General features: G+C 41.0%; 1 protein-coding gene across 1 annotated transcript in view; it reads left to right on the forward strand.

The window, feature by feature from the left end:
• Positions 1 to 1,890: 1,890 nt before the first annotated feature.
• The window catches only part of LOC131471325 (transcription factor HIVEP3), a 44,958-nt gene continuing 31,646 nt past the window's right edge, over positions 1,891 to 15,202 (forward strand). Inside the window, exon 1 of the mRNA XM_058647823.1 lies at positions 1,891 to 2,147. The gene's annotated coding sequence lies outside the window, so the exon portion shown is untranslated. The remainder of the gene's footprint in view (positions 2,148 to 15,202) is intronic.

Raw genomic sequence — 15,202 nt, forward strand, 5'->3', positions numbered from 1 at the left:
CTTTGCAGCGGGGCTGTTTTCAACACCGGGAACATAATTACCAAGCTAGATGAAGATGCACAGACGAGTCTGAAAATATGAGACACAAAGAAGTGGGACTGACTGTAAGCTCTTGTGCAGGGTGGACAAAAATGTTACTTATTCTACACAGGGTGTTTCCCTTCCTCTTGTCAGTTGATGGTCATGTCATTGTCCTCAGAGCTTTAGTCCTCCATCTGCACACAATGACGATGACGTGAGCTGAAAAGATTTGGTGTGCTGACAGTTAAACGCCACCTGCAAACGCTGATATCCACTGGCCTTTAGAGCCCCATTTGATCTCCAGGGTACAGATAGAGACACATCAGCCACAACTACAAGCAGACTTGCTTCTCTCACTGACCTTTACCATATCTGACCTTTATCACTCAGGTATGATGAGGTCAGACAAACAGGTTCCTTAGATCAACAGGGAACACTCTCTGAACACTATACTGTGTTGACTGCCAAACCCCACAACAGTTCAAATGAATAGATTTTTGACCTCATTTGAATACATTCACATCACCAGAAAGATTTAACTCATATCAGACTTGTTTAAGGTGTGTGTGGATACATCAGTCTGATAAAAAGATTACAATTTTCAAATATAAGATAAATAACCAAGACACATTGTCACAGGCAGTGCAACCAAGCAAAACAACAACAAAAGGAGAATGTGCACATGTGTCAGTCACCTTCACACAAAAATCAGATATAAGAAACTTGAAGTTTGTATTTCACCTGATGGTGAAAGTAAAAGCTCTGTTGTCTGTTTGTCTGCCTTATCCCACCTTATTGCTGAGTAAATACTGATATGCCTTACAACGTTTCACCATCTGTACCCACGGATTTAATAAGGTGGTTAAATATGCCAAGTCAATTTAACACATTTGTTAAATTTAACACACTAAAGGTGTCACTTTAACACTGCAAAATGTACTCCGTAGAAGACGTGATATTCCCACATGTTAAATTTCACAATTACTCTTGGTGATTAGCGTACAGTTACCACGGAAGAGACAGGAAGCGCTGGACGTTCACGCAAGGTATCGTGGGGGAGAGGAATACGGTGGAAAAGAATTGTAATTGACATTCACTTCAATTCAGAATCAGGAAATAGGGTTGGTACGTGATGGAGTGTTATTTTATGTCAGTATCAATTACAAAGGTCTCAATTTCAGGATCAGTGTGTAAGAATTAGTGACACCTAATAACATGGTGAGGACTCCCTTTTCCAAGCAGAAGAAAGGATGTTGTTCTTCATTCGCATTGTTAGTTTCACATTTCAAAACACACAATGCACGACCTGGGCTGCTGCTGAGGTGGCACAAGATGGCTGCCACTATAAAGCAAGGCCCTTGTCTAAAGCAGTGTTTCTCAGAAATTGTCTTCAGGACCTGCATGTTTTTTATGTGTCCCCACTCCAACACACCTGATTCTAATGAATGGGTCGTTAGGGTAACGAGCCATTCATTAGAATCAGGTGTGTTGGAGCAGAGACACATCAAAAACATGCAGGGCAGTGGGAAACACCTTGACCTTTTAAGTAGTAGTAGTAGTAGTAGTAGTAGTTGATGAAGACCCAAAAGTGTTTTTGGTTATACATTATACAGATCTGAGATAAGAGTGGAAAAACTAAATATTACTCTTAAATGTTTATTCAGTTTAGTTTAAATGTGCACACGTTCCTGAAGTGGCTCTCAGAACTGAAACACATCTGTTAGCCTGGCTAATTAGGGTTAACAGCATTAACCAGGAACTGCTCAGTGCGACCAATCGCTCGCTCCGAAACCTCATGATTATTCACGCGTGGGCTCGGCGCCTCACCCCACTGGCGGAGGCTGAGACACGGAGGGGGGCGGGGCTCTACCGACTCTGCCGTGCGGGGTGGTGCGGAGCAGCTGAGTGTGCCTTGCGTAGGGCGAGATGTTGTTTTGTTGTGGCGATCAGCTGAATGTGGCATCGCTGTCCGGTCTGACACTACAGCGGGGAGACCCCCGCCTTCCTCCGGCTCTTCCTGCCCACGACCGCGCTGCGCCCCGAGAGCGGCTCCATCCAGCACATCACAATCCAGGAAATGCGCACGTCTGGCCCTTTCACTGCAGCGCCCGGACTTTAGCGAGCTGGTAATTATTAAGCTTTAATATTATTGTCTGGTTGTTGTATGACTCGGGCTGGGTTACGGCTGTGCTGTCACAGAGAGGAGCGCGGTGGTTTGCGCGCGCGCGCGCGCGAGTGCATGCGTGTGTGTGTGTGTGTGTGAAGTTGAGGGCAGAATCTCACCAGTGTTTCACCGTCACAGTGTGCCCTGAACTTCATCATGTCTCATTATGTGTTATAATGATAAATGGAGTGGAGGTGAAGATGGGCTGAATGCAGCAGCAGCAGCAGCCAGTTCAGTCCAGAGGGTGGAGGTGAAGGAGGAAGAGGAGGAGGAGGAGGAGAGGAGGGGGCTTGAAACTACTGTAGCTCTGTGCAGCATTGTTTTTGGAGGGGGGCGCTGCTTGTACAGCTGACAGTCTGTGTGCTACATCATGTACCATCACTTTGTGCTCTAGGTATGGAACAATATGAACATGTACTATCATGATTATCCTCACCAAAAGTAGTTCACAATACAAATGTGATCATTGTAAAAAAAATAATAGTATGTATATGTATATGTATATATATATATATATATATATATATATATATATATATGCTTTAAAGGTCCAGTGTGTAAAATTTAGAATAATATTTTGGCAGAAACTAAATATACTATCCATGTGTATGTTTGTATATGTGTATAATTGCTTCAAAATAAAAATGGTTAGCCTTAGAAGAAGCCTCTTATAAGTACTTTAGGCAAGGGTCTTACTTTTCAGAGGCCACCATCTTGCACTGCCATGTTTCTTAAGCAATTCGAAGGGGCAGACCATCTAGAGTGTTTTTTCTTTTGCATTTTTAAGCAAAAGCTTTCAGTGCAAATGAAGAAGAATGACACCCTTTCTTATGTATGCAAAGGTCACCTTAGTTTCCAGATGCCTTTGGGAAAGGAAGTGGTGAGCGGAGGAATCCTCTGCAGTTTCACATGCGACGAACAAAAAAATTTGCTTGAGCAAAAAAAAATTCTTTCACTAAATGTAATGTAAAAAAAAACATGTTAATAACATGTGACAATAATATGTTCTAATGTTGCAAAAACATGCTACTAAGAATATTTTTCCGGTGCACAGTTTAAAGTGAAAATGACGAGGTCCTTATGGCTCCTCTAAGTTAATTATGAGGAATGTATGTGGACGAGCTGGTCTACATTTTCAAGTGACTCCTGAAGTCTTTGTGATTATCCCGATCATGGAAATGCATGTTCCTAAATGTCTCATCTCCACACACAGTGCACACAGTGTGAGATCCATACCCAGTCATGTGAGTTGATTTCTCCTGGGCTGCACCAACACTTGCTAGATTTCCCCAGGATGACATCATGCTTTTGTATACAGTTGTTATATGATAGATGCACTGAGTTGCTCAGAACAGGTTTATTTTGGCTGCTGTTCAGTCACTAACTCCTACTCTGCATCCAGTTAAGCTCCTTCTGTTATTCAAGCTGTTTTATTGTCAGACTCCTCACACAGGGTTCACCTTTACACTGCAACACAATGATGATTTCACTTTGGAATTAAATCCGTCTTAAATGTAGATATATCTTTCTGTCCATAATAGCAGTTTGGCAGGATGTGAGGCAAATATAGCACGTGTGTGTGTTTCCATGTAGAGTAAGACCACAAGTGTATGAATTCAGGTGCTGTTGAATTAGTGTGTATGTGTTGTGGTTCAATAGGCCATTGACTGCACCTCCCATCTAACCCCTGAGTAAAGTGGACATTTAAAAAGCCACCACAGCAGCAGCGATGCTGCAGTCTATTTCTCCAGTTTTAGGTCTGTAGCATAACTTACAGTGGAGAAATTCAGTGAATTGTCAGACCATGGTGGTTAAAGGGGTGAATGGAGAAAGGCCAATATGCAGTTATTTTTTTATTGAATCAGCACAAAGTGGCAGCCTTACAGTGCTCTGGATCAGGACCACTTTTGGTGCTGGCACTAGTTGAGCAGGCACCCAGGAGAGCACCACTCTAGGTCCGTATTATATTCCAAGACAGTTTGACATCCTGGAGCGTTTTGGTTTTTGGACTAGAATCTATGGTTTGGGGATTACTGCCATTTATGGTTTCAACATGGACTGGGATAAATACTGCTTGTCAGACTTACTTTGATATATTTATACCATTGTAGCTTAGCGGTAATGCTCGAAGAATGGTGAGACTTGTTGAGAGTAATTAACCTGTTTTAGAGTCGGAAGTGAATGTGTTATTATTTGTGTACTTGTAGAACCTGTTTTTCATTTCAGGCAACAGTCGAGCATTAAACCGGCTCATTAGAAAAAAAAAGCTTTGGTATTTTGTGTCACAGCTTGGACTGAGAGTGTGTTTGGGTAAAATAAAAGTGAGGTGTAACTTACTGACACTGATGACTGGAGACCTGGCTCAGTGAGGCAGGTCTGTGTGTCGATGCCTCTCCTTGGCACAAGGAACACTCCAGATGGAAATCAGCTGTTTTTGCCAGTTAATACAGAACCACTCATCACCTTATACACCACTTTCACACACACACACTCAGCCGGCTTACCCTCTCCACTTATCCACGTCTCACAGACTGAGTGAGCGTTGGAGGTGGCAGTGTGTTGATTTAAATGCCTCAAATGCCATCAGCAGAGGGTCATGTGGAGATCCCTGCTAAGACCTTCAGACACACATCAGGTCTGATAACCATAGCAACAGTGGGGGCAAAGGACCAGGTGCTGATCTGCAGGGCTTTTTCTTGTAAGAGTGACAGCTTTGTTTGAACTCGGGCAGTGAAGTTTGTAGATGTTTCGTGGATGGTGCGACGTCTGCAGATGAAGCCAACAAAATGTCTCATTTTGAAATCTGTCAGATTGTATTGATTCTTTGAGGGTGCTCTATTGATATGGAAATATTCACAACAGTGGTTTTGTGTTGTATTTAAGCCTATTTATACATATATGTTATATCATCACTAGATTCTTGCCAGTGCACACGCGCGCAGTGACACAGGCTCTAAAATCCTGGTGGCTGGTGGACACAACCTTTTCATGTCACTGCTGCTGGTCATTAATTGTGTTCTCCGGAGCACCGGAGAAGAATAGACTCACTGTAGTGCTGTTAGACCGGAGCAACCCAGGAAAAAGACCTTGGATACACTCTCACACAAACACACATGCACACAATGGAAAATGAAGGCCAGAAGTGCCAGTCTGGCAACTTCACAAATGTCCCACTAGCCTAATAACTTTACTGCACACATTCATTCTCACTGCGATTATATTCTTACCAAGAAATTGTATCTGCTGAGAGTAGAGCAGTGTCACAGCCCTGTCTGTCATCAGTGTGGTTCTGTTTTTGTAGCATTTGGGTCAGTGTGTGTGTGTGTAAGTGTGTGTCAGGTTGTTTATCAGTGTCTGGCTTCAGTTCAACCTCTCACCCAGGCCAGAGTTTTGGCTGCCCCTTCAAATGGAGGTAGAGTTTCCTTGTTTTCGTGCGAGAGCAGGAGTTTGCACTGTGCTGTATGTGTGTTTTAGAGCGTGGCACGGCGGCCTGGCCTGCTCGCGTGTGTGCCACCTCAGGTTGTGTAACAGTCTTATGTGGATGTTAAATGATGTACATGTACATTGCCAGACAGGTCCTGCAGGGAGAGCACATGCAGGGGGTTTACTAATTCAAACACTCCCTTCATAAGAGTTAATCATTACCCACTTTGGCAAGGTTGGTGGCCAAGTGGAATGTCGAGAGGGGTTTCGCTGTTTGTAATGGCAACCCTCCCTCAAAAACAGTCCACGGGTTTGTTATTACATCACAACAATTCTTTTACTCGGTCTTACAATGGAATCTTGACTGTATTTGCATGTTGTATTACTGCATGTAGCTGCTGTATGTTAGCCCCCCCCCCCCTCCCCCTGTCATTGTTGAGGGCATGTTTTTGTGTGCACGGGTTCACTTTCCACAGTGGCCACTGTTGTGTAATAGTGAATCTTGTAGTGTGATTGTAAGCCTCTGTGCTGCTCACCACAGGTATGTCTGGAAAGGGCTTGGCCAGAATCTCACTGGTGAGGTTTGCGTAACACTTGGGAGAAGCTGATGGGAAAAAAAAAAAAAAAAAAAGCACATGGCTGTGTAGTACAGCAGCAGCTTATCAATGAGGGGATGTTTAGATTAAAATCACCAGTCAGAGTCAGACTTCACTCTCTGGAGGTGCATAATCTCTGGTGAGGATTCTTTGTTGCTCTGAAAGATTAGCTATGATTCATGCGTGTGTGTTGATGGGTGGTGCAGGCATTATGTTTCATGACTATCTCTCCACCCCCACCTGAAAGAGAGAAAGCAAGCGAAAGAGAGAGAGAACATACTTTTATCATTAATCACCATTTCTATTGCTTTCTTTTACATATTTCCTATAAAACCAGTTTAATTCTCCTCTCCTTTAATTTCCTTTCCTGTTGGCTTGTATATTTTGTTCTGATGTTGTGTCCTCTTTTAACCTCTCCTCCCCTTTTGTCTCTCTTGCACATTTATCTTCCTTTTTGTTTTTTCTTTTCTTCTCCTCTCTTTTTTCCTCTCCTTATCTTTTTTTCGATGCCTCTCTCCTCTCCTCTCCTCTCCTCTCCTCTCCTCTCCTCTCCTCTCCTCTCCTCTCCTCTCCTCTGTGGAGTCCTTTGTCTCAGTACGCACGGCGTCCCTGCGCTGACTGTGTGCGAGGATTGGAGGGGATTTCTGCTCTGTGGGAGAGTAAGCAGGCTTTCGGGGAAAATCCTTCCAACCCTGGCTTAGATCTGCTGAGCAAATCAAGGCAGCAGGCGATGGTCCAATACAATCTTACCCAGCCATGTCACTCGCAGTGAAGCAGAGCGGTTGAACTAAACCTCAGACTGTGGAGGACAAAACCTGCCATGATTAAAAATGAATAAATACGAGAATAAAAAAAGGACATGTTCAATAATTTAGAAAAATGTGAATTAAGGGCAGTCAGTTTATAAATAATTGTGGTAGTTGCTTTAAAAAAAAAAAAAATAAGCCCATAAAATGAACGTTCACATATCTCTTTTACATTTTATGAAATTATCTTTTCCATTAATCTTGATGATTTCTTTTGGAGTCTTTTCCTGGTTTGTTTGTTTATATACATATATATATATATATATATATATATATATATATAATTCACTATTCTTCTTGCTCTTTTTTTATATATTTCCTGATTCATTCATTCCCTTTTTTATTCTTTGTATTTCTTCGGTTGCCAGATCTGTGTTTTTTTACTCCATACAAGGTCCACTTGAATATGAATATTTTTTTGCTGGTTAAATAATGAGTAGAGATGTTTTGCATAAAAATAATACAGAGAGAACAAACACCCACACAATTCAATTAAATGTTTATATACCCAAATCAGAGACTGATTCATTTCTAATTATGTCAGTTTTGGAGTATTACACTGCGTCGTATGGCTGCTCTTTTTGAAAAGTGTATTCAGTCTTGAGAAACACTCCTCAAGACCTGGCATGCCTTAAAGCTATGTGGTAATCTTGTATCTTGTAGGTCATATCCTAGTATCATCAAGTAAATCATGAAAAAAAAAAACAACAAGTGTGTCTTTAAGGGTGGTCTGTGTGCAGCTGTGGGTTACACACATGCATGTGCATTAGGACCCCACAGCTAATTGCTATATAATAGAAATGGCAAGATGACCAAAGGGTTTGACTCGGATCAAGAATGTGACTAAACATCTATTGAAATTCTGCAGTGCTGCAGAAATACAGAACAAATCTTGCTCATTTATAAATGTATGATATATATACTGTATATATATATATAATTTTTTTTTAACCGTATCATTCAGCTCTGATGTGCATTTGTAGCACAGTTGGCAAGTTGTGCGCCGACATTGTCAGGTAAGGTCGTATAAAGAACACCTCAGTTTAGATGCTGTTAATTATGCAGTAGTGTGGTCTAGTGCCTTCGCTTGGGAAGGTCATTTGCTCTTCATCCCATTAAAGGACACAGAACGTCACATATGTTGCTCTCTGTGTGTTAGGAAAGGACTGCTGTTGTTGTTTTTTGCAGTGGCCTTCATGCTGTGCTGAGGTAAAACTGTGCCTGTAAAAGGCCTGCTGTTGTCTTGAGGTCAGTTCACACTGCAAATGTAGGCGTATTTACACAAGACATGCTTGTGTGTGCTGCATAGGTATATGTCACTGCATGTTTATGTATATTCTGTGGATGTTTATGTGTACAATGTTTTTGCTGATGCCTCAATATTGCTGCCCCAAAGTGAGGGCGTCTGTTTCACCTAATTGAAGGTCAATATTTGCATGAGCATTCCTACACTGAACTTTCCTAGCTTGGTCTAGACAGGACACAGGCTACCACTGTACTTCTATAAAATCAGAGAGCCTGTCATATGCTAGTCCAGCACCGCCAGAGCCATCTTTCTGCATTACGGTTTTTTTTTGTTGTTTTTTTTTTGACTGTGCCAAAGCAGTGGAAAGTGGAGAGCTATTTCATTGCCTGTAATTATTCTGCAAGAGATGGGGAGAAAAAAAAAAAGCTTCTTGCTTGTTTGATTTTGTTAAACTAATCAGAATTTTGCAAAGCTCACAGATTCTCTCAATAAATACTGTTGGGGTACAGGTTCTGAGAAACATTTTGCACATAGCTAATTAAATTCAGCAATGTGAAAATTTCCCTCTTGGATTGTTAACTTTCTTATTTCGTTACAGACACAAGGACTTTGGGAAAAAAAAAAAAAACAGCCACTGTGACTGGAGAGTAGAGGAAGACAAATACAACAGCCAGAAAGAGAGGAATGATCCCGTTCACAGTCTGGGGCCGTTGGGTCAGGCATGTTGGAATAAGTGTTCGAGGAGTTTGCACTGTTATGACAGCAGATACAAATATTAGTGACTAATATTTAAGACCGTGCTAGTCATTTATTAACTTTATTTACTGCAATGTGGTGGCTGTTTCTCAGTGTCAAGGGTTAGTTAGCGAAGAGTTAGTCGCAGATATTATTCCCCTTGCAATAGAATCAGCGTTAATGCATTCATTGCAATGAATTAAGCGCCGTTCAGGCCAACTCACTGGTATGTGGGTCTCTTCTACTCTATTGTGAGTTTCTCCTGTGCAGCGGTACTTCACACAGAAGGCGCCGGTGCTGTTTTCTGCTCTCACAATATCAGGATGTGTGGGCAGTTTATAATGGCCCTAAATAAACAGCATTACCCAGCAGGCACTGTGTGAATCTCCCTTGTTACCGCTCATGCTCGCCTGCTTTTTCTCTCCAGGCGACACATATTTATCCCACAGAGGGACATCTGGAGAATAGTAACACTCAACTAAAATGTATTAGGATTCTAGTTCCCCACAATCTGCAGCGGCTGTGTATATAGTCAATGGTTTTGTATGATTTAAAGTTTCCTAATTGTTTTAAATATATGTGAATAAGAGGAACAATGGCACTGGATAGACACTGACAGTCTAAGCGTCTCTTGGTTTCTACAATATAAACTCTTTGAGATTGAAATCTGAGATGTGGAGTTAGTTGTGGGGTTTGTTAAGAGTCTGCATTTATTCTTGCATGCAGTAAAACATCAATGTTTTTTTTTAATTAGGGAGCAAAATGATCTTCACAGGTCACAGGTTTGTTGCAAAGGTTCAGCCAAGCAACAAACATAAGAAGTCAGACAATCAAAAGAAGGTTTGCGATCAATATTGCTTTATTCAGAAATTGCATTTTGTCGGTAGATACAGTTTTTGCCCGACTAAATTAAACGTGCAAATGCACTGAACTGACTAAGACCAAAAACTGGTTGTGTTCTTTATCTAGCAGTTTTTAGGGTTTGAATGAAGATGTTTTGCTGACTTTATCCCAAGGCTTTAAAGTCAATATCAATATCAAAGCAATATCATTTAACAGCAATATAATGTATATGCATTACATAGAAACAATTCAGGACATGACACAATTAACCCATTTCTGTAACACTCAACCTGATATTTATTGTCTGTAGCATCTGATGTTGAGATATTTTAATCATGCTAACCCATTCAGTCATATCACACAGTCCTTCTTTCGGTCAATCATCCTAGTCAAGATCAAGCGCTGCTGTGCTCACAGCCATGGTGATGTAATCTCATGTCACATTCATTAGAATATTACAGTGGAATAACAATTGAGGATGAATTAACATTGATGTAGGGGAGATGTTCGGTTACACAGTGACTCAAACATGTCTCTCTCCTGCCTTATACTTCATATTTCTTTGGCACTTACCAGATATTATCAGTTCCTTGCTTCTTGTTGAAGCTTCTTGCCCCAGGAAAGATCCCCCCCCTCCCCCTTTCCCATCTTGCCAGAGCAAATCCCCAAATTTGCTGACACTGTAATTGAGAAAATAAACAGATGATGGGGGGGGGGAAGTGCTATCTGCTATCTGCCCATCATAGGGCATGTTTATTCTCTGCTGCGCGATGTGAAGGCCGAATCTTTCATCACCTTTTGTTGAGCGAGGACGGATGAGATGGAATGGACTGCAGATGAAGCTGGTGAAAAACGGCAGATAAACAAAGTGATGTTTGATGTCGATGCACATGTGATCCACCAGTCAATTTTCTATACCGCACCTGCTCATCCTGTGTGGTGTTGTAGGATTTGCAGCATATCTCATCTCAAGCTGAACTATTCATTGTCTTCAAATAGGAATCTCAATTTAATTCAACACAATTGGCCATTTACAAATGTTGCAGTTTAATTGTTTTTAAACCTTTTGTGCAAATTAAAAAATGTAGTACATGCATGTTGGAAATTCACATTTCTCAGTCTTGCATTAGAATGTACTGTAGAGTCTTTAAAGGTCCAGTGTGTAGAATTCAGGGTATGTCTCAACATAAATTTCATATATGATAAAATTATGCTTTTTATTATCACCAGAAACAAATAAAGTGTGGTGTTTTAATTTCCTCCCACTTCCAATCTATTCCATGTTGCCCTCCGCTATATAATGAGGTGGCGTTTTTTTGTATTATTTTAATATGAACACAGACACTTTTATTTTGAAATTTTACAAAACTTCCACTCCTAAAAAGTAGCTTTTTCCCAAAAAGTTGACTTTACTTGACTGGTCCCCTACTGGCCAGACTAGATACTCATTGGCCCCCTAGGTCATTTGAGTTTGAGAGCCCTGTTGATGTGCGAAAAATCCTAAATTGTATTCATTGGATGTTTCATGTGGTCATGCTCCATCATGGTTTGAATCTATTACACAACATATCTGTAGCCAACTTCAGTTCAATAATACAGAAATTGCAATTAGATATTTTCCACAAATCCTTCGGTCCTAATCCCACACATGCTGAGCTAGAAACACAAATGTGGATATTGTAAATAATGCATTGTTGCAATTTGTTTTATATACTTTCCTTACATTCAATTAACACTATAATCTAAATCTTTTTATTATTGTTATTGGTTATCTCTTTACTTATTTTGTTATTAGTAATATACGAATCAAATGGTCTATAAGACTATTCAGTGTAAATATATTGTAGACTATGGCTTAGACTGAGAAAGGCAGATGCCTTTATTGTGGGGGGAAAAAGACAGAGCACGATGTTGGACACTCTTCCTCAGTGTTAGTGTTTTCCATTATGTAATTGCTCTGTCCTCAACAACCTGAAACAGTACGCTCTCCCCGTGTTTGCACCAGGTAGTCCCCCACTTCCCCCCGGCTTCGCACTGTCAGCAAAGCACTTGTGAGCAAAGCTCAGCGAGGCCACTGCAGACTTTGATTTTTCATCAACACTCTGCAACTCTTAATATGCTTAATGGCCCTGCATGCTCGTCCTCTTAGGAGAACGCCGCCCTTTTCTTTACTTCCTTTCTCAGGTGTAAATTGTTTGAAAGGGCTGCCGTTGATGATGTGAGGTAGTATGGTGCATCGCTGGCTCAAGGCTCTGCGCCATAAATCACCCTAACATCCACACCTGTAGTGAAACCAGGGGCTGCACAGCTGGAAGCACTAGAGCAGCTGAGGAGACGGGGGGGGGATCTCCTTTTCTGCAGGACCTACTCTCTCTTTCTCTGCCTCTATGTCAGCTTCCAGGCTGTATTAATGTATTACTGTGAGAAGGACAGACTGGGATTCTTTGTGAGTGCAGTGGGGCTGGTTTTTTCACCAGGGTGTCCATTACTCTGGGGCTGTGTAACGAGGGGTCGCCATTACCAGACAGTTTTATTGTTAAGCAAGGAGAACTGAACACACGGGAGTGATTTACATTTAACGGTTTTATTGATTGACAGACTGAGTGATTGTTTACATCGACTGAATCTGCGTTCCACGGCGCGGACACCGGGTGTCTCGGTGTTCGCCCGAAACAACGGAAAGCAATATTGAGTGCGTTTTTAAAAGTGTTCTTGGTTAAATGCTGGATTAAACTCCAAAAACGGACGATGATTAGAGTTGTAAATCAATCTGGAAACGAAACATTAACTTGCGCTCAGTTCCCCCTCTCCCAGGGTGTTGGGGCAGAATACTTCCCCGCGGGCTTGTGCACCTATAAATAGTTCCAGGAGGGTTTCAACAACTGAGGAGGCAGGCAGAGGGGTTTCTGTTTGGTTTGCTTATTCATTTTAATGGTATACATTTTTGATTGATATTTATTGAGGATTAATTTAAATTTAATTTAACAAGGACAGATTGCTGATAGGTTTACTAGGGGCCTGAAGCCCAAGCCTGGCTCTGTGCTACTATTCTGCTACTATATTATTCATCCCAATATTTTAAAAGGGCCACTTCGTCGTATACCACAAGTAATGTTATTCACCCCTGATATCTGAAAGGGGCCCTAAATCACAGCCAAATAACACTGGTTATTATGTGATGTCCTTGTAGGGCCCCTTAGGCGATGTGCTCCACCCCTGATGTCTTGATGGGGCCCTAAGTCAACTAACAAAGGTTAGGTTATGTGATCTAATATGTTTGAACTTTTTTCTCTTTTGGGCAACATTTGTACCTCTGTTGTCGTGTGTGAGGGCACGCGGGGTGGCAGCGGAGGGCCCTTTTCCAGTATGTGCCCATAGGGCCCACTGGCTCATAATCTGTCCCAGAATTTAAGGGTGTGTAAACAGTGGGGGTTTGAATTATACATTTTGAGAGTTGTTTGTGTTGTTTTGTGGTGAACTAGAGCTGCACTATATAAGTCAGTCAGTCTGTGTTTGTGTGAATAGTGTTAGTTGTGATTTTTGTGCTGAATAAATGAATCAAGAAGTTTTCTCTGTTTAACTCACGCTCACGCAAATCTACAGGCTGCCTCGACCACACAGAAGAGGGCGATGAGGGAAATGAGGGTGGAGGGGGGGAGAAATCAATTTGTCATGAACCACTCAAACACAAGCAGGAGAGTAAAGGTTGTCTTCATGACAACAAATATAACTGTAAATATTTCATTATTGTCTAGGCTGTACATATTTTTTGTTGTCCGTCTTAAGGGAGAATGTGTCTTTGTCAGGCTTTCAATGGATGGACGGTCTCTGGTGAGATTTGTCCCTGTTTCGAGGCCTGCAACAATCCATCTTCCAGCGGTCAGAGTTAACTTTTATTACTTGCAACGTTGGTTTGTTGTTGTTATTGGCATCACATCATTCACAGGTTGGCTGTTGGTTAGTGGCCAGCTCGAGAGCTCGCACCAAACCTGCTCTTTATATTCAAACATTTGTTTCTCTTTCTCCTCAGAATTCTGAAGCTGCAATTTGCTTTGCACCGAGCGCCACATTTTCATCACATCAGTTTATGTAATGCACAGTTTATTGCTTTTCTGTGTTTATTGCTTTTACAGTACAGCGTTAGACTGTATCTCATCTGCCAGGTCTTTGCAGCTTAGTGTGAGTGTCTGCAAACATGCCTTTATAAAAACTTACTGTATACCCCTAAAGCCAGTCTGGATCTAAAGGGAGTTTGTGGTTTCGCACATTTGGGATTTGAAATCAGGTACCTCTTTTGATTGTGGTGCTTGCATATTTCATATATATATATATATATATATATATATATATATATATATATATATATATATATATATATATATATATATATATATATATATATATATATATATATATTGGATCATCTAATATTATATGCTACTCCTTCTATCAATGCAACATAATACAGACAGCCAGATTATAGTCAAATATATGAATAAAATCCATTAAATAGGAGAGGGTTTGTGTTCATGTCGGAGTGAAGGCAATGTCTTTTGCACAGCCTCTTAAAAAATAATTTAGCTTCTAACCAAACACATGTTGAGGTTTGCCAGAGCAGAACACGCAGTATATAAACAAAGCTAGTATGACAGGATCTGCCAAGACCTGTCCGATGTGATGTTTGCTCATGTTTCAACTATGTTGTTTCTGTGTGTGTGTCTGTGTGTGTGTGTGTGTGTGTGTGTGTGTGTGTGTGTGTGTCATAGATTCATCAGATTTAGGCAGTGGACACATTAAGCCCAGATCTACAGCCTGTGTCCCACTTTCTATCACCTCAAACCTCAGTTTGGATCTTGCTCTTTTCCATATACCTCGTTCTCTTTGTGGTGTTTATTCAGATGCTGTGAAACCCGGTATGCACAGTCAAACTGCCTCAGCAATAAAAGTTACCCTGCTTGCCAGTCCCAGGATTACATTTTACTGGTCTTCGGATTAGATTCCCGCTCTTGGTTTTACAGTCACTGGAGGCCTTGTCTTTCCACTTGTTTAATTTTTGTGTTGTCATGCTTATGAGTTCCTGTAAATGGTCTGTAAATACATTCCTCCTCTTCCAGAACATTCTACGGAAGGTTGAGACTCTTAGTTGCTATAATTGTTTCATCTGTTTGATTCTATCAGTACGATTTTAAATAAGACACTTCAAGCATGAGTTAGTTCTTCATAAAAGATTTATTATTAAGTCAAATGACTTATTTAATATTGTATTGATGATACGGATTTTAGTGTGAAGTAGAGCTGCAACTAACGATCATTTTCATTAGATTAATCAGTCGATTATTTTCTCAATTAAAAAAGTACTTGCTTGGTC

The sequence above is a fragment of the Solea solea genome, chromosome 13, assembly GCF_958295425.1.
Source record: "Solea solea chromosome 13, fSolSol10.1, whole genome shotgun sequence".
In the NCBI taxonomy this organism is placed as follows: Eukaryota; Metazoa; Chordata; class Actinopteri; order Pleuronectiformes; family Soleidae; genus Solea; species Solea solea.